This window comes from Coregonus lavaretus (assembly GCF_964263955.1).
Source record: "Coregonus lavaretus genome assembly, chromosome: 7".
NCBI lineage: Eukaryota > Metazoa > Chordata > Actinopteri > Salmoniformes > Salmonidae > Coregonus > Coregonus lavaretus.
In genome coordinates, this window is record NC_139994.1 from 42081632 (window position 1) to 42102575 (window position 20944).

Consider the following 20944-nt stretch of genomic DNA (forward strand, 5'->3'; position numbering starts at 1 on the left):
TCTTCAAGTTGACCTGACATACTTGTTCCCTTCTAGTTGACATAACTGTACTCTTTACAGTGAAGTGTCACTGCCCTTTAGTAGCTCCCATGGAGGGTGTCTAGCGATGGAGCATTGGTTTTCAATGGTCTCCAACCCTGGTACAGGAGAGCTACTGTATATAGGGCGTGCAGGCTTTTGTTCCAGACCTACACTGGCACATCTTATTCAGCTAAACATCTAATCGTCAGGAGCACAAAAAATGTTTTGACCTTTTGGTCTTATCTAAGACTATAGGACTTCCATCTACATACCTAAGCACTAATGCATACATGCCATCACTGATCCTTCTCTAAGTTTTCCTCCCCTCCCTCTCCCTCCCCTTCTCGTTCTTCTCCATACACTCTCGCCTCTCCCTCTGCTTCAGACCTCTCACTCTCTTTTCAGAAATGTGTAATCTCTCTCTAGCTCAAGCCACTATCCCCACCTGCTTCAAGATGTCTACTATCATCCCATTGCCCAATAAAGGGAAAGTAACTGAACTGAATCACTACTGACCCGTAGCACTCACCTCCGTCATCATGAAGTGCTTCGAGAGTCAAAGACACACTCGACCCTCTTCAATTTGCCTACCGCCCTGACAGATCCACTGACAACGCAAACGCCATTGCATAGCACAATGCCCTCACCCATCTGGACAAAAGGAATGCATATGTGAGGATGCTGTTCATCGACTACAGCTCGGCCTTCAATACCATAGTGCCCTCTAAGCTCAACACAAAGCTCACGGCCCTGGGTCTGAACTCCTCCCTATGCAACTGGGTCCTGGACTTCCTGACAGGCTGCCCTCAGGTGGTGAAGGTAGGCAACATTACCTCTGACACTGATTCTCAACCAATGGCCCCACAAGGGTCCGTCCTCAGTCCACTCCTGTATACCCACGACTGCGTGGCCTCATACAGTTCCAACTCCATCATCATATTTGCTGATGACATGACAGTAGTAGGCCTGATTACCAACAACGACGAGACCGCCTACAGGGAGGAGGTAGGCACTCTGACGGCATGGTGCCAGGTAAACAACCTCTCCCTCAACATTTGCAAAACAAAGGAGCGGATTGTGGACTTCAGGAGGAACCAGGCTGGGCACGCCCCATCCTCATCAACGGGGCCGCCATGGAGACGGTTAAAAACGTCAAGTTCCTCGATACAAGCAGCTGAAATGGTCAAACTACACGGACACTGTGTTAAAGAAGGCACGACAGCAACTCTTCAAGAAATTCGGCCTGTCCCAGAGGGCCTAAGTGTTCTACAGGAGCACTATTGAGAGCATACTGTCGGGCTGCATCACAGCCTGGTAAGGCAACTCCATCGCCGCGGATCGCAAGGCACTACAGAAGATGGTACGCTCAGCCGAACGCACCATTGGGTGCACACTGACTGCACTCCAGGACACCTACAACACCAGGTCTTGCAGTAAGTCCAAAAAGATAATCAAGGACCCCAGCCACCTAAGCCATGGCCTGTTCTCCCCGCTTCCATCAATAAGACGCGTGCAGTACAGGAGCATCATGGCAAAAACTGGAAGACTGGCCAAGAGCTTCTACCCTCAGACCATCAGACTGCTGAATAGCCACCCCTAGTCAGCTACCTGCACCCCCCCCCCCCCCCCCACCCCACCCCCACCCCACCCCACCCCCTCGCTCCCCCTCCCCATCGGACATGGAACCTATGGATGAAAGAGAGAAGGAGATAGATGTAATAAAAGAGAGAGAGAATGCCTAACACAAACAGGGGGGTCCAGCGGACACAAAAAATACCGTCCCCTTTCATTTCTTCTCTCCATCCATTCCTCTTTTCTTCTCATCGCCATTCCTTTTTTGCTCTCCTCTCACCTCAATTCCTCTCCATTCCTTAGTCTTCCTCTCTTTCCCCTCCATTCCTCGATTACCCTCCATTCCCCTCTCTTCCTCTCCATACAGTAAATAATAGTCTGTGTTCCACGACCACGGTCAGGAATTCAACTACGTCATAGAAACATATTCTCTCTCCCTGTGATAATAACTACCAGGTGTGTCAGCTACATGTTCTAAAGAATGGAATGCCTTCATGAAAAGTAGGTCTCTCTCTCTCTCTCTCTCTCTCTCTCTCTCTCTCTCTCTCTCTCTCTCTCTCTCTCTCTCTCTCTCCTCTCTCTCTCTCTCTCTCTCTTCGTGGCAATAGGCCTAACCAATCACAGCATTCCGTGGATCCATGTTAATGCACTTCATGTCTCCGAGTGTGTGGGTGTGCCCGAAGTGTGTGTGTGTGTGTGTGGTGATCCATGTGTTTCACATTAGGATCTAGAATGCCTCCGTCTCTGCTGACAGATAATGGATTACAGCCTCTCTCAATTAGCACACAGATTTGATGACCCACCACCACCGACATATCACTGGGAGGGGTGTGTGTATGTGGGCGTGTGTGGGAGAACCCCAAAATACTTCCTTACAGAGAGAGAGAGTCTATAGGAGAGGCAATGCATTACACTGTATCTTACGGCTATCTAGAGTGCAAGCCAAAGTGTGTGTGTGCGTGTGTCTGCTCGCTCAATCGCTCTAATGTGTATCTTGGATAGGGAGATACAATATATTCCATCTTAACAGCGGCTATGTGAGAGCTCTAGCAAAACGCTTTGGTTAAAGCTAGACCAGTTTTTCAGCTCAAGTGTTTCATACAAAGACAGAATCTAATACTGTAGCCAAAGACCCAGGGTGTGTGTATGTGTGTGTTACGCAAAGACACTGAGTCTAACACAGACCAGCCAAAGCCCCACAGAAAACCGTCGGCACTTGTTAGCCTGAGTATTTTCATGCAAGAACACTGACCAGGAAGAGCAAGCCAAGTGCTGGGTTTGGCTTATGCTAACCTAATGTTAGCCATATAGCCTAGTCTAGCCTAACACTTCATCTTTTAGCCTAAACTTTAGACAGTTGACCCTTATTGAAAAAAAATGTAACCTTGTCCCGGTTGCACAAAACATTAAGTGTTTCCCTTAAGGATTTACCTTAAGGAATAATTTTCCCTTACCTAAGGGAATTGTTTAAAGTGGAACTGACAGCTTTTTAGCCAGATGAAATCTTATAAAAAATCTGTTCATATACACCCAAAGGAAGAATAGGACACTTTTTTTATTTCTTTTATTTTTGACAAGCGAACACTTAGATTATGGTCATTTTCAAGTTTTCATAAATTCATAGAATATTTGGGAATGACGTATAGTAAGGCATTTGTGAAAATTCGATAAAATGTAAAGTGGGAAAGCGGCCGTGCATTTGGACAATTAATAGACACTGTATTAAATAAAACCTAACATAAACATCTGTCTTGTCCAGGACCGGAGTCTATGCAGACCGGTGCGCCATAGCCAAATCAGAGCTACAGTAGGCCTATATGCAAATAAGCCATTTGCCACAAGGGCCTGCAATCATTCACTTTGAACTGGAATGTGTTTTTACAGGCAGTAGCAACAGTGCGACTTCAGCTTATTAGAACACATTCGCCAAAAGCCACGAAATACACCTGAATGGATTTCAGCAAATATGTAATTACCACGGGAGTCCTCTTCTATTTGGGAACTTACCCTTCTATTGATCAAACAACCATGAAAAGGTAGGCTCTCTCCCCCTCGGTTGCCTATGCACATCAACTACAAGATCAACAACTAATGCTAGCCAGAGCGAGATAAGCTAAAATCTAACCAGGGAACATTAGATAAACCCTCTCAAACTTTTTAAGCTAGTTGGCCGTCAAAATTGCACTGAAACGATGGGGAATAGTAGCCTGTTCATCCTTCTGCAGCTTGCCTGCCAATGCATGCTTGTCCCAACCCACATTTTGACAACTGAATGAGAACTTGCCAAATACATTTGATTGACAACTAAGAGATATGACAACCATGGATAACAGTCATTCAAGTTCAGCATAGCTAGCTAGCTAACAAAGCGATTCACATTTCTTGCTAGCTAACCAAATGACACGTGCCTCTCTAGCTGTAGCCACCGAAATACGATATTACGGGAAAAAGTTGTTCACTTACCCACTCCTCCAGCGACATGACATCCTCCCAGCAGCTAGCTGGCTAAGTTTAGGCTCCGTGTCTTTAGCTTGCTAAATAAATAGCTACATAAATAGATACGATAGCCCAGGGGTGTCAAACTCAAATCAGCGCACAGGCCATATTGAACAAACACAATGAAATCAAGGGCCAGACATAGCCTATTTGTTTTTTACAAAAGAATGTGCAGCTTCGACCTAAACTGGCCATTGTTTTATTAGAAAAAATATGGCCTTTTGTAAAGTCCACTTCTGTACATAGGATGCTGTATATAGCATTTTAAGATATTAAAACAAAAAATAAATACTATTTGTCCAGCCTTTGCTGCTACGCTTGCAGATGTGCATAATATGCTGTGACCCTAATCAAAAAGGATTTAATAACTCCAAATAACAAAAACGGAGCTATAGGTTTTTTGTAACATATAAACTTAAAGCATGTTTTGTTTTTTTTGCACTGCATGGATCACCGGTGCAGTTGAATGCAGCATTACTGTATGGTGCACTCAAAATGTATTGTAGTTGAGTAGCCAGCCTATGCTCCTGCTCAAATGTTGCTGTAATAGGCCTACATGTTTTCTCCTTTGCATGTTTTTTTTTTTTGCAGGTTTCGTTTTTTGGTTATTCATTGTTAAGCTTTAAAAACCAAAGCCATTTTAGTAGCCTAGCTTGGACTATGGCATGACCATTTCCCCCACTGCGCGCTGTAAACGGGACACACGAAAGCAGAGCAATTGAAGTTGAATTCACCGATGTGAGCGCATCAGGATGTAATTTCATATAGTAGGTGACTCAACTGTTGACTCATTTATACTCGCTTTTGGGACTACCAATAAATGTATTGGTGAATTATATTAATCATGTATTGAACTGCATCCATGTATTCTGCCAACAATGCCTTACTGTACGTCATGGAATTTTGAGTCAAATAGAACCTATTTTTAAAACTCTTATAAAGTTAGTTTTCAAGCATAAACTGGGAATTTGATATTTTTTACTGATATTATGATTGACTGATATTATGACTGTCTGTTAGTTTCATATCTGCAAAGTAGTTAAAACGGTGTCAGTTGCATAGAGCCCCTCAAATGTTCCTTAGGTAAGGGCAAAATGTCAAATGTGCATAAAGATGGCAGAATTCAGATATGACATCATTGTTTTTGGCACTATCCACTGAGGTTGTAAACTACGGCGCACGACATGGTTCAATGTGCCAATAAATCAGCAAAATATACCTTTCAGGTTTTTCACATTGCCTGCGTCTTGGAGCTAAAATTGGGATCATGTATTCTGTGCTAATGTCCATACCAAAAAATTGTAACGGGGTGCAATGTACAATACAGTGTTCAAGAGGAGAAGTGTTATTTTACAATTATCTACTTTTCTTCTCCAAGAACTTGGGCTACAATACAGTGTGTGCAGTCAGGCAGATATTCATACTGAATGAGACATTGTGTAGTTTCAGGGGTTGTACAGACTGTATATTCACTTTGGACAAGCTCAGTCTCATACAGTGAGGGAAAAAAGTATTTGATCCCCTGCTGATTTTGTACGTTTGGTTTATTTGAACAGTGAGAGACAGAATAACAACAAAAAAATCCAGAAAAAATGTCAAAAATGTTATAAATTGATTTGCATTTTAATGAGGGAAATAAGTATTTGACCACCTCTCAATCAGAAATATTTCTGGCTCCCAGGTGTCTTTTATACAGGTAACGAGCTGAGATTAGGAGCACACTCTTAAAGGGAGTGCTCCCAATCTCAGCTTGTTACCTGTATAAAAGACACCTGTACACAGAAGCAATCAATCAATCAGATTCCAAACTCTCCACCATGGCCAAGACCAAAAAGCTCTCCAAGGATGTCAGGGACAAGATTGTAGACCTACACAAGGCTGGAATGGGCTACAAGACCATCGCCAAGCAGCTTGGTGAGAAGGTGACAACAGTTGGTGCGATTATTTGCAAATAGAAGAAACACAAAAGAACTGTCAATCTCCCTCGGCCTGGGGCTCCATGCAAAATCTCACCTCGTGGAGTTGCAATGATCATGAGAACGGTGAGGAATCAGCCCAAAACTACACGGGAGGATCTTGTCAATGATCTCAAGGCAGCTGGGACCATAGTCACCAAGAAAATAATTGGTAACACACTACGCCGTGAAGGACTGAAATCCTGCAGCGCCCACAAGGTTCCCCTGCTCAAGAAAGCACATATACAGGGCCGTCTGAAGTTTGCCAATGAACATCTGAATGATTCAGAGGAGAACTGGGTGAAAGTGTTGTGGTCAGATGAGACCAAAATCGAGCTCTTTGGCATTAACTCAACTCACCGTGTTTGGAGGAGGAGGAATGCTACCTATGACCCCAAGAACACCATCCCCACCTATTCTCTCTATACACCAAGTCACTTGGCTCTGTCATATCCTCACATGGTCTCTCCTATCATTGCTACACAGACGACACACAATTAATCTTCTCCTTTCCCCCTTCTGATAACCAGGTGGCGAATGGCATCTCTGCATGTCTGGCAGACATATCAGTGTGGATGTCGGATCACCACCTCAAGCTGAACCTCAGCAAGACGGAGCTGCTCTTCCTCCCGGGGAAGGAGTGCCAGCTCCATGATCTCGCCATCACGGTTGACAACTCAGTTGTGTCCTCCTCCCAAAGTGCAAAGAACCTTGGCGTGACCCTGGACAACACCCTGTCGTTCTCCGCTAACATCAAAGCGGTGACCTGATCCTGTAGGTTCATGCTCTACAACATTCGCAGAGTACGACCCTACCTTACACAGGAAGCGGCACAAGTCCTAATCCAGGGACTTGTCATCTCCCGTCTGGATTACTGCAACTCGCTGTTGGCTGGGCTCCCTGCCTGTGCCATTAAACCCCTACAACTCATCCAGAATGCTGCAGCCCGTCTGGTGTTCAACCTTCCCAAGTTCTCTTCCCAACCTCCTTACTTTCAGGCACTGATCAGTCCCTACACCCAAACAAGGACATTGCGTTCTTCCACCTCTGGCCTGCTGGTCCCCTACCTCTGTGGAAGCACAGTTCCCGCTCAGCCCAGACAAAACTGTTCGCTGCTCTGGCACCCCAATGGTGGAACAAGCTCCCTCACGACGCCAGGACAGCGGAGTCACTGACCACCTTCCGGAGACACTTGAAACCCTACCTCTTTAAGGAATACCTGGGATAGTATAAAAGTAATCATTCTACCCCCCCCCCCCCCCTAACAAAATATATAAAAAAATTATTATAATAATGTTTAAAAAAATGTTTTACTAAATTGTAAAGTAGTTGTCCCACTGGCTATCATAAGGTGAATGCACCAATTTGTAAGTCGCTCTGGATAAGAGCGTCTGCTAAATGACGTAAATGTCAAACATGGAGGTGGAAACATTATGCTTTGGGGGTGTTTTTCTGCTAAGGGGACAGGACAACTTCACCGCATCAAAGGGACGATGGACGGGGCCATGTACCATCAAATCTTGGGTGAGAACCTCCTTCCCTCAGCCAGGGCATTGAAAATGGGTCGTGGATGGGTATTCCAGCATGACAATGACCCAAAACACACGGCCAAGGCAACAAAGGAGTGGCTCAAGAAGAAGCACATTAAGGTCCTGGAGTGGCCTAGCCAGTCTCCAGACCTTAATCCCATAGAAAATCTGTGGAGGGACCTGAAGGTTCGAGTTGCCAAACATCAGCCTCGAAACCTTAATGACTTGGAGAAGATCTGCAAAGAGGAGTGGGACAAAATCCCTCCTGAGATGTGTGCAAACCTGGTGGCCAACTACAAGAAATGTCTGAACTCTGTGATTGCCAACAAGGGTTTTGCCACCAAGTACTAAGTCATGTTTTGCAGAGGGGTCAAATACTTATTTCCCTCATTAAAATGCAAATCAATTTATAATATTTTTGACATGCGTTTTTCTGGATTTTGTTGTTGTTATTCTGTCTCTCACTGTTCAAATAAACCTACCATTAAAATGATAGACTGATCATGTCTTTGTCAGTGGGCAAACGTACAAAATCAGCAGGGGATCAAATACTTTTTTCCCCTCACTGTACATATCCAATCCAAGTCAATTAATACATACATGCATTCACATGCACATGCGTGCACGCACAAACACACACACATACAGTGGGGGAAAAAAGTATTTAGTCAGCCACCAATTGTGCAAGTTCTCCCACTTAATAAGATGAGAGAGGCCTGTAATTTTCATCATAGGTACACGTCAACTATGACAGACAAATTGAGAATTTTTTTCTCCAGAAAATCACATTGTAGGACATTTAATGAATTTATTTGCAAATTATGGTGGAAAATAAGTATTTGGTCACCTACAAACAAGCAAGATTTCTGGCTCTCACAGACCTGTAACTTCTTCTTTAAGAGGCTCCTCTGTCCTCCACTCGTTACCTGTATTAATGGCACCTGTTTGAACTTGTTATCAGTATAAAAGACACCTGTCCACAAACTCAAACAGTCACACTACAAACTCCACTATGGCCAAGACCAAAGAGCTGTCAAAGGACACCAGAAACAAAATTGTAGACCTGCACCAGGCTGGGAAGACTGAATCTGCAATAGGTAAGCAGCTTGGTTTGAAGAAATCAACTGTGGGAGCAATTATTAGGAAATGGAAGACATACAAAACCACTGATAATCTCCCTCGATCTGGGGCTCCACGCAAGATCTCACCCCGTGGGGTCAAAATGATCACAAGAACGGTGAGCAAAAATCCCAGAACCACACGGGGGGACCTAGTGAATGACCTGCAGAGAGCTGGGACCAAAGTAACAAAGCCTACCAACAGTAACACACTACGCCACCATGGACTCAAATCCTGCAGTGCCAGACGTGTCCCATTGCTTAAGCCAGTACATGTCCAGGCCCGTCTGAAGTTTGCTAGAGTGCATTTGGATGATCCAGAAGAGGATTGGGAGAATGTCATATGGTCAGATGAAACCAAAATAGAACTTTTTGGTAAAAACTCAACTCGTCGTGTTTGGAGGACAAAGAATGCTGAGTTGCATCCAAAGAACACCATACCTACTGTGAAGCATGGGGGTGGAAACATCATGCTTTGGGGCTGTTTTTCTGCAAAGGGACCAGGACGACTGATCCGTGTAAAGGAAAGAATGAATGGGGCCATGTATCGTGAGATTTTGAGTGAAAACCTCCTTCCATCAGCAAGGGCATTGAAGATGAAACGTGGCTGGGTCTTTCAGCATGACAATGATCCCAAACACACCGCCCGGGCAACGAAGGAGTGGCTTTGTAAGAAGCATTTCAAGGTCCTGGAGTGGCCTAGCCAGTCTCCAGATCTCAACCCCATAGAACATCTTTGGAGGGAGTTGAAAGTCCATGTTGCCCAGCGACAGCCCCAAAACATCACTGCTCTAGAGGAGATCTGCATGGAGGAATGGGCCAAAATACCAGCAACAGTGTGTGAAAACCTTGTGAAGACTTACAAAAAACGTTTGACCTGTGTCATTGCCAACAAAGGGTATATAACAAAGTATTGAGAAACTTTTGTTATTGACCAAATACTTATTTTCCACCATAATTTGCAAATAAATTCATAAAAAATCCTATAATGTGATTTTCTGGATTTTTTTCCCCTCATTTTGTCTGTCATAGTTGACGTGTACCTATGATGAAAATTACAGGCCTCTCTCATCTTTTTAAGTGGGAGAACTTGCACAATTGGTGGCTGACTAAATACTTTTTTCCCCAACTGTACATACACGCACACTATCCAAGTAAATTTACACCAAAAATAAATTAGACATTCCATTTCTATTACAACTGTGTGTGTGTGTGTGTCTGTCAGTCTGTATTGAAGCAGTGAAGAAAGGAAATGAGGGGGCTCCAGCAATAAGCAGACACACACACACACACAGATGGGGAAAGCCTGTGGTGGTGTCTGTGTTTAGGTGTGGTACAGACTCTGACTCATCATTAAACTCACTGACTCAGTATAAATCAAGGTAATCCGAACCAAAAGCAGGGTCCATATGTATCAAGCATCTGATTAGGACTGCTGATCTAGGATATCGTCCTGCCTGTCCATGTAATGTTATTCATTGTGATCTAACGCAAAACTGATCTCTGATACAGATGGCCCGAGATCTATGTGACTCATTGTACTACCAGAGATGGCTGATTTACAGTACAAGTCAAAAGTTTGGACACACCTACTCATTCCAGGGTTTTTCTTTATTTTTACTATTTTCTACATTGTAGAATAATAGTGAAGACATCAAAACTATGAAATAACTCATATGGAATCATGTAGTAACCAAAAAAGTGTTAAACAAATCAAAATATATTTTATATTTAAGAATCTTCAAAGTAGCCACCCTTTGCCTTGATGACAGCTTTGCACACTCTTGGCATTCTCTCAACCAGCTTCATGAGGAACGCTTTTCCAACAGTCTTGAAGGAGTTCCTATATATGCTGAGCACTTGTTGGCTGCTTTTCCTTCACTCTGCGGTCCAACTCATCCCAAACCATCTCAATTGGGTTGAGGTCGGGTGATTGTGGAGGCCAGGTGATCTGATTCAGCACTCCATCACTCTCCTTGGTCAAATAGTCCTTACACAGCCTGGAGGTGTGTTGGGTCATTGATAGTCCCACTAAGCGCAAACCAGATGGCATGGCGTATCGCTGCAGAATGCTGTGGTAGCCATGCTGGTTAAGTGTGCCTTGAATTCTAAATAAATCACAGACAGTGTCACCAGCAAAGCACCCCCACATCATCACACATCCCCCTCCATGCTTCACGGTGGGAACCATACATGCAGAGATGATCCGTTCACCTACTCTGCGTCTCACAAAGACACAGCGGTTGGAAGCAAAAATCTCAAATTTGGACTCATCAGTCTAATGTCAATTTCTTGTGTTTCTTGGCCCAAGCATGTCTCTTCTTGTGATTGGTGTCCTTTAGTAGTGGTTTCTTTGCAGCAATTCGACCATGAAGGCCTGATTCACGCAGTCTCGTCTGAACAGTTGATGTTGAGATGTGTCTGTTACTTGAACTCTGTGAAGCCTTTATTTGGGCAACTCTGGGTCTTCCTTCCTATGGTGGTCCTAATGTGAGCCAGTTTCATCATAGCGCTTGATGGTTTTTGCGACTGCACTTGAAGAAACTTTCAAAGTTCTTGAAATGTTCTGGATTGACTGACCTGCATGTCTTAAAGTGATGGACTGTCGTTTCTCTTTGCTTATTTGAGTTGTCCTTGCCATAATATGGACTTGCTCTTTTACCAAATAGGGCTATCTTCTGTATACAACCCCTACCTTGTCACAACACAACTGATTGGCTCAAACGCATTAAGAAGGAAAGACATTCCACAAATTAACTTTTAAGAAGGCACACCTGTTAATTGAAATGCATTCCAGGTGACTACCTCATGAAGCTGGTTGAGAGAATGCTAAGAGTGTGCAAAGCTGTCATTAAGGCAAAGGGTGGCTACTATCTAAAATTTATTTGGATTTGTTTAACACTTTTTTTGGTTACTACATGATTCCATATGTGTTATTTCATAGTTTCAGTGGTGGAAAAAGTACTCAATTCTCATACTTGAATAAAGGTAAAGATACCTTAATAGAAAATGACTCAAGTAAAAGTGAAAGTCACCCAGTAAATTACTACTTGAGTAAAAGTCTAAAAGTATTTGGTTTTAAATATACTTAAGTATCAAAAGTAAATGTAGTTGCTAAAATATACTTAAGTATCAAAAGTAAAAGTAATATATTAAGAAAACCAGACGTTGTCTTGTTATTTATTTATTTACGGATAGCCAGGGTCACACTCCAACACTCAGACATCATTTAAAAACAAATAATTTGTTTTTAGTGAGTCTGCCAGATCAGAGGCAGTAGGGATGACCAGGGATGTTCTCTTGATAACTGTGGAATTGGACCATTTTCTGTCCTGCTAAGCATTGAAAACGTAATGAGTACTTTTGGGTGTCAGGGAAAATGTATGGAGTAAAAAGTACATAATGTTCTTTAAGAATGTAGTGAAGTAAAAGTAAAAGTAGTCAAAAATATCAATAGTAAAGTAAAGTACAGATACCCCAAAAAACGACTTAAGCAGTACTTTAAAGTATTTCTACTTAAGTACACCACTGCATAGTTTTGATGTCTTCACTATTATTCAACAATGTAGAAAATAGTAAAAAAATAAAGAAAAACCCTTGAATGAGTAGGTGTGTCCAAACTTTGACTGGTACTGTAGGTTGTGTTGATCTATGATGGTCAGACTCTGTGAATGGTGCCTTAAGGTTTAGGGGCATGGGAGCTCAACCGAGTGTGTGGTTACATGTGTATGTGGGGCCTTTGAGTGTGTGTGCGTGCGTGTTCACATACATATGTTACGTGGGTGTTGAAAACCCCATTAAATGGAAAACAGCCTTTAGCTTTATGAAGGACCTGTAAACATTAGAGACAGAACTCAATCCAAACACTTTAACCCAACGCTGTCAAACCCAATGCTCTCCTCTCCTCACAGCAAATTTGTGATCAGATTTTTAACACCCACAGTCTTAAATGTAACACTTTCTTCGAAATTATATATGACCATCTCATACAGTGTTAAACGATCACTTTTCAAAGTGATAAACTAACACCCCATAACACCATGGGTGTTACCAATTTCAAATAATTAGAGCTGATGCTGTTACACTTTCTCAGTGTTAGGGAATCAAAACGTGGTGTTACAGTAACTCATTTTTTGGGTGTTGTTTTAACACTGTAGGTTGTAAAGCCTAATTTGCATATTTATTTCCCAGTGTCCCTTTCCAGTGAATTTTAGAGGTACCATTACCACCCATGACTGTGTTTGCTAGTGACAGAGACATGATTGTTGCATTTGATGGCTTTCAGTCCTGTAGCCTTCACCAGGTGAGAGCCTAAGTTCATATTTTATCATAAACATTTTATTATTTATGACAATACATTACTTTATTTTACAATACTATACTTTGGCAGCCTAGCTTTACCCTAACACAGTTGTTTGAAACTCCTGGTTTGCAAGCCACATCAGAAAGTCACATTATGCTGGCTGACCAAGTGTTATATAATTCCTATTGGAATTCAGCCAGAGTTAGGATAGCCAACAATTGGAACTTGTAATCACCCGCAACTGCAGTTACAATGACTGCCAAGGTAGGAAAGATTGATAAATAAGACTACCTAATAGGCTTGGGCGGAATCCAGATTGTCATACCTTAATACCAACCTTGTGCCATACCAGGATATGTGGAAATATTGGCACTGAACACAAGGGGAGCTCCACTGATACTCAGGTTTTTAGAAATGTTTGCAAATAATCAAATCAAATCAAATTTTATTGGTCACATGCGCCGAATACAACAGGTGCAGACATTACAGTAAAATGCTTACTTACAGCCCTTAACCAACAGTGCATTTATTTTAAACAAAAAAAGTAAAAATAAAACAACAACAAAAAAAAGTGTTGAGAAAAAAAAGAGCAGAAGTAAAATAAAGTGACAGTAGGGAGGCTATATATACAGGGGGGTACCGTTGCAGAGTCAATGTGCGGGGGCACCGGCTAGTTGAGGTAGTTGAGGTAATATGTACATGTGGGTAGAGTTAAAGTGACTATGCATAAATACTTAACAGAGTAGCAGCAGCGTAAAAAGTATGGGGTGGGGGGGCAGTGCAAATAGTCCGGGTAGCCACGATTAGCTGTTCAGGAGTCTTATGGCTTGGGGGTAGAAGCTGTTGAGAAGTCTTTTGGACCTAGACTTGGCACTCCGGTACCGCTTGCCGTGCGGTAGCAGAGAGAACAGTCTATGACTAGGGTGGCTGGAGTCTTTGACAATTTTGAGGGCCTTCCTCTGACACCGCCTGGTATAGAGGTCCTGGATGGCAGGAAGCTTTGCCCCAGTGATGTACTGGGCCGTACGCACTACCCTCTGTAGTGCCTTGCGGTCGGAGGCCAAGCAGTTGCCATACCAGGCGGTGATGCAACCAGTCAGGATGCTCTCGATGGTGCAGCTGTATAATTTTTTGAGGATCTGAGGACCCATGCCAAATCTTTTTAGTCTCCTGAGGGGGAATAGGCTTTGTCGTGCCCTCTTCACAACTGTCTTGGTGTGTTTGGACCATGATAGTTCGTTGGTGATGTGGACACCAAGGAACTTGAAGCTCTCAACCTGTTCCACTACAGCCCCGTCGATGAGAATGGGGGCGTGCTCAGTCCTCTATTTTTTCCTGTAGTCCACAATCATCTCCTTTGTCTTGGTTACGTTGAGGGAGAGGTTGTTGTCCTGGCACCACACGGCCAGATCTCTGACCTCCTCCCTATAGGCTGTCTCATCGTTGTCGGTGATCAGGCCTACCACTGTTGTGTCGTCGGCAAACTTAATGATGGTGTTGGAGTCGTGCCTGGCCATGCAGTCATGGGTGAACAGAGAGTACAGGAGGGGACTGAGCACGCACCCCTGAGGGGCCCCCGTGTTGAGGATCAGTGTGGCAGATGTGTTGTTACCTACCCTTACCACCTGGGGGCGGCCCGTCAGGAAGTCCAGGATCCAGTTGCAGAGGGAGGTGTTTAGTCCCAGGATCCTTAGCTTAGTGATGAGCTTAGAGGGCACTATGGTGTTGAATGCTGAGCTGTAGTCAATGAATAGCATTCTCACGTAGGTGTTCCTCTTGTCCAGGTGGGAAAGGGCAATGTGGAGTGCAATAGAGATTGCATCATCTGTGGATCTGTTGGGGCGGTATGCAAATTGGAGTGGGTCTAGGGTTTCTGGGATAATGCTGTTGATGTGAGCCATGACCAGCCTTTCAAAGCACTTCATGGCTACAGACGTCAATGCTACGGGTCGGTAGTCATTTAGGCAGGTTATCTTAGAGTCCTTGGGCACGGGGACTATGGTGGTCTGCTTGAAACATGTTGGTATTACAGACTCAGTCAGGGACATGTTGAAAATGTCAGTGAAGACACTTGCCAGTTGGTCAGCACATGCTCGGAGTACACGTCCTGGTAATCCGTCTGGCCCTGCGGCCTTGTGAATGTTGACCTGCTTAAAAGTCTTACTCACATCGGCTACGGAGAGCGTGATCACATAGTCATCCGGAACAGCTGGTGCTCTCATGCATGCTTCAGTGTTGCTTGCCTCAAAGCGAGCATAGAAGTGGTTTAGCTCGTCTGGTAGGCTTGTGTCACTGGGCAGCTCGCGGCTGTGCTTCCCTTTGTAGTCTGTAATAGTTTTCAAGCCCTGCCACATCCGGCGAGCGTCAGAGCCAGTGTAGTACGATTCAATCTTAGACCTGTATTGACTCTTTGCCTGTTTGATGGTTCGTCGGAGGTCATAGCGGGATTTCTTATAAGCGTCCGGGTTAGAGTCCCGTTCCTTGAAAGCGGCAGCTCTACCCTTTAGCTCAGTGCGGATGTTTCCTGTAATCCATGGCTTCTGGTTGGGGTATGTACGTACGGTCACTGTGGGGACGACATCATCGATGCACTTATTGATGAAGCCAGTGACTGATGTGGTGTACTCCTCAATGCTGTCTGAAGAATCCCGGAACATGTTCCAGTCTGTGCTAGCAAAACAGTCCTGTAGCTTAGCATCTGCGTCATCTGACCACTTTTTTATTAACCGAGTCACTGGTGCTTCCTGCTTTAGTTTTTGCTTATAAGCAGGAATCAGGAGGATAGAGTTATGGTCAGATTTGCCAAATGGAGGGCGAGGGAGAGCTTTGTATGCGTCTCTGTGTGTGGAGTAAAGGTGGTCTAGAGTTTTTTTCCCTCTGGTTGCACATTTAACATGCTGGTAGAAATGAGGTAGAACGGATTTAAGTTTCCCTGCATTAAAGTCCCCGGCCACTAGGAGCGCTGCATCTGGATGAGCGTTTTCCTGTTGATTAATGGCCTTGTACAACTCATTCAGTGCAATCTTAATGCCAGCATTGGTTTGTGGTGGTAAATATACAGCTATGAAAAATATAGATGAAAACTCTCTTGGTAAATAGTGTGGTCTACAGCTTATCATAAGATACTCTACCTCAGGCGAGCAAAACCTCGAGACTTCCTTAGTATTTGGTTTTGTGCACCAGCTGTTGTTTACAAATATACACAGACCGCCACCCCTTGTCTTACCGGAGTCAGCCGTTCTGTCCTGCCGATGTAGCGTATAGCCTGCTAGCTGAACGTTATCATTGTCGTCGTTCAGCCACGACTCGGTGAAACATAATATATTACAGTTTTTAATGTCCCGTTGGTAGGATAACCGTAATCTTAAATCGTCCACTTTATTTTCAAAAGATTGAACGTTGGCTAATAGGATTGATAGAAGAGGCAGTTTACTCGCTCGCCGTCGGATCCTTACAAGGCACCCCGATCTGCGTCCACGATATCTCTGTCTCTTCTTCACGCGAATGACGGGGATTTGGGCCTTGTCGGGTGTCTGTATGATATCCTTCGCGGCCGCCTCGTTGAAGAAAAAATCTTCGTCCAATACGAGGTGAGTAATCGCTGTCCTGATATCCAGAAGCTCTTTTTGGTTATAAGAGACGATGGCAGAAACATTATGTACAAAATAAATTACAAATAACGCGGAAAAACACACATAATAGTACAATTGGTTAGAGGGCTGTAAAACGGCAGCCATCTTCTCCGGCGCTGTTTCCTGTTTTTTTACTTACATAAGTATTCAGACCCTTTGCTGTGAGAATCGAAATTGAGCTCAGGTGCATCCTGTTCCATTGATCATCCTTATGATGTTTCTACAACTTGATTGGAGTCCACCTGTTGTAAATTCAATTGATTGGACATGATTTGGAAAGGCACACATCTGTCTACCTAAGATCCCACAGTTGACAGTGCATGTCAGAGCAAAAACCAAGCCATGAGGTCGAAGGAATTGTCCGTAGAGCTCCGAGAGAGGATTGTGTCGAGGCACAGATCTGGGTAAGGGTACCAAAACATTTCTGCAGCATTGAAAGCCCCCAAGAACACAATGGCCTCCATCATTCTTAAATGGAAGAAGTTTGGAACCACCAAGACTCTTCCTAGAGCTGGTCGCACGACCAAACTGAGCAATCGGGGGAGAAGGGCCTTGGTCTGGGAGGTGACCAAGAACTTGATGGTGACTCTGACAGAGCTCTAGAGTTCCTCTGTGGAGATGGGAGAACCTTCCAGAAGGACAACCATCTCTACAGCACTCCACCAATCAAGCCTTTATGGTAGAGTGGCCAGAAGGAAGCCACTCCTCAGTAAAAGGCACATGACAGCCCGCTTGGAGTTTGCCGAGAGGCACCTAAAGGACTCTCAGACCATGAGAAACAAGATTCGCTGGTCTGATGAAACCAATATGTTTTTTAGCAGCAGGGACTGGGAGACTAGTCGGGATCGAGGGAAAGATGAACAGAGAAAAGTACAGAGAGATCCTTGATGAAATCCTGCTCCAGAGCGCTCAGGACCTCAGACTGGGGCGAAGGTTCACCTTCCAACAGGACAACGACCCTAAGCATACAGCCAAGACAACGCAGGAATGGTCAGGGACAAGTCTCTGAATGTCCTTGAGTGGCCAGCCAAAGCACGGACTTGAACCTGATCGAACATCTCTGGAGAGACCTGACAATAGCTGTGCAGCGACGCTCCTCATCCAACCTGACAGAGCTTGAGAGGATCTGCAGAGAAGAATGGGAGAAACTCCCCAAATACAGGTGTGCCAAGCTTGTAGCGTCATACCCAAGAAGACTCGAGGCTGTAATCGCTGCCAAAGGTTCTTCAACAAAGTACTGTACTGAGTAAAGGGTCTGAATACTCATGTAAATGTGGTATTTCAGTTTTTTATTTATTATACATTTGCAAACATTTCTAAAAACCTGTTTTTGCTTTGTCATTATGAGGTATTGTTTGTAGATTGATGAGGGAAAAAAACTATTTAATCAATTTTAGAACAAGGCTTTTAAGTAAAAAAGGTCAAGGGGTCTGAATACTTTCCGAATACACTCTACCAGGGTATATTGGTTTTGAATATGGAATGTCCTCTTATCTAACCATTCTATTGGCTGTGCTAGTTATTGGGATGTCCATACACATAAGCCTTTAGGCAAAAGTAGTACATTATCTATTACAGTGAGGGAAAAAAGTATTTGATCCCCTGCTGATTTTGTCCGTTTGCCCACTGACAAAGACATGATCAGTCTATAATTTTAATGGTAGGTTTATTTGAACAGTGAGAGACAGAATAACAACAAAGAAATCCAGAAACATCCATGTCAAAATTCTTATATCTAAATTGATTTGCATTTTAATGAGGGAAATAAGTATTTGACCCCTCTGCAAAACATGACTTAGTACTTGTTGGCATTCAGAGGTCAGACGTTTCTAGTAGTTGGCCACCAGGTTTGCACACATCTCAGGAGGGATTTTGTTCCACTCCTCTTTGCAGATCTTCTCCAAGTCATTAAGGTTTCGAGGCTGATGTTTGGCAACTCGAACCTTCAGGTCCCTCCACAGATTTTCTATGGGATTAAGGTCTGGAGACTGGCTAGGCCACTCCAGGACCTTAATGTGCTTCTTCTTGAGCCACTCCTTTGTTGCCTTGGCTGTGTGTTATGGGTCATTGTCATGCTGGAATACCCATCCACGACCCATTTTCAATGCCCTGGCTGAGGGAAGGAGGTTCTCACCCAAGATTTGACGGTACATGGCCCCGTCCATCATCCCTTTGATGCAGTGAAGTTGTCCTGTCCCCTTAGCAGAAAAACACCCCCAAAGCATAATCTTTCCACCTCCATGTTTGAGGGTGAGGATGGTGTTCTTGGGGTCATAGGCAGCATTCCTCCTCCTCCAAACACGGCGAGTTGAGTTGATGCCAAAGAGCTCGATTTTGGTCTCATCTGACCACAACACTTTCACCCAGTTCTCCTCTGAATCATTCAGATGTTCATTGGCAAACGTCAGATGGCCCTGTATATGTGCTTTCTTGAGCAGGGGGACCTTGCGGCCGCTGCAGGATTTCAGTCCTTCACGGCGTAGTGTGTTACCAATTGTTTTCTTGGTGACTATGATCCCAGCTGCCTTGAGATCATTGACAAGATCCTCCCGTGTAGTTCTGGGCTGATTCCTCACCGTTGTCATGATCATTGCAACTCCACGAGGTGAGATCTTGCATGGAGCCCCAGGCTGAGGGATATTGACAGGTCTTTTGTGTTTCTTCCATTTGAGAATAATCGCACCAACTGTTGTCACCTTCTCACCAAGCTGCTTGGCGATGGTCTTGTAGCCCATTCCAGCCTTGTGTAGGTCTACAATCTTGTCCCTGACATCCTTGGAGAGCTCTTTGGTCTTGGCCATGGTGGAGAGTTTGGAATCTGATTGATTGATTGCTTCTGTGGACAGGTGTCTTTTATACAGGTAACAAACTGAGATTAGGAGCACTCCCTTTAAGAGTGTGCTCCTAATCTCAGCTCGTTAACTGTATAAAAGACACCTGGGAGCCAGAAATCTTTCTGATTGAGAGGGGCTCAAATACTTATTTCCCTCATTAAAAGGCAATTCAATTAACATCAATAACATTTTTAAGTCTCTCACTGTTGAAATAAACCTACCATTAAAATTATAGACTGATCATTTCTTTGTCAGTGGGCAAACGTACAAAATCAGCAGGGGATCAAATACTTTTTTCCCTCACTGTATAATCTGGGTGATTCGAGCCCTGAATGCTGATTGGTTGAAAGCTGTGGTATATCAGACCGTATACCATGGTTATGACAAAACATTACATTTTACTCTTCTAATTACATTGGTAACCAGTTTGTAATGGCAATAAGGCACCTCTGGGGTTTGTGGTATACAGCATGGCTAATATACCACTGCTAAGAGCTGTATCCAGGTACTCTGTGTTGCGTCGTGCGTAAGAACAGCCCTTAGCAGTGGTATATTGGCCATGTACCACAACCCCTTGGGCCTTATTGCTTAAATATCTACTGTAGGGATAGGGGGAATTTGTGACATAGCCTATACAGTGGGGAAAACAAGTATTTAGTCAGCCACCAATTGTGCAAGTTCTCCCACTTAAAAAGATGAGAGAGGCCTGTAATTTTCATCATAGGTACACGTCAACTATGACAGACAAAATGAGAAAAAAAATCTAGAAAATCACATTGTAGGATTTTTAATGAATTTATTTGCAAATTATGGTGGAAAATAAGTATTTGGTCAATAACAAAAGTTTCTCAATACTTTGTTATATACCCTTTGTTGGCAATGACACAGGTCAAACGTTTTCTGTAAGTCTTCACAAGGTTTTCACACACTGTTGCTGATATTTTGGCCCATTCCTCCATGCAGATCTCCTCTAGAGCAGTGATGTTTTGGGGCTGTCGCTGGGCAACACAGACTTTCAACTCCCTCCAAAGACTTTCTATGGGGTTGAGATCTGGAGACTGGCTAGGCCACTCCAGGACCTTGAAATGCTTCTTACGAAGCCACTCCTTCGTTGCCCGGGCGGTGTGTTTGGGATCATTGTCATGCTGAAAGACCCAGCCACGTTTCATCTTCAATGCCCTTGCTGATGGAAGGAGGTTTTCACTCAAAATCTCACGATACATGGCCCCATTCATTCTTTCCTTTACACGGATCAGTCGTCCTGGTCCCTTTGCAGAAAAACAGCCCCAAAGCATGATGTTTCCACCCCCATGCTTCACAGTAAGTATGGTGTTCTTTGGATGCAACTCAGCATTCTTTGTCCTCCAAACACGACAAGTTGAGTTTTTACCAAAAAGTTATATTTTGGTTTCATCTGACCATATGACATTCTCCCAATCCTCTTCTGGATCATCGAAATGCACTTCAGATGGGCCTGGACATGT

General features: G+C 43.9%; 1 protein-coding gene across 1 annotated transcript in view; it reads right to left on the reverse strand.

The window, feature by feature from the left end:
* Positions 1-20944, reverse strand: part of tnfsf10l (TNF superfamily member 10, like) — a 70295-nt gene that overhangs the window by 10573 nt on the left and 38778 nt on the right. The window lies entirely within an intron of this gene.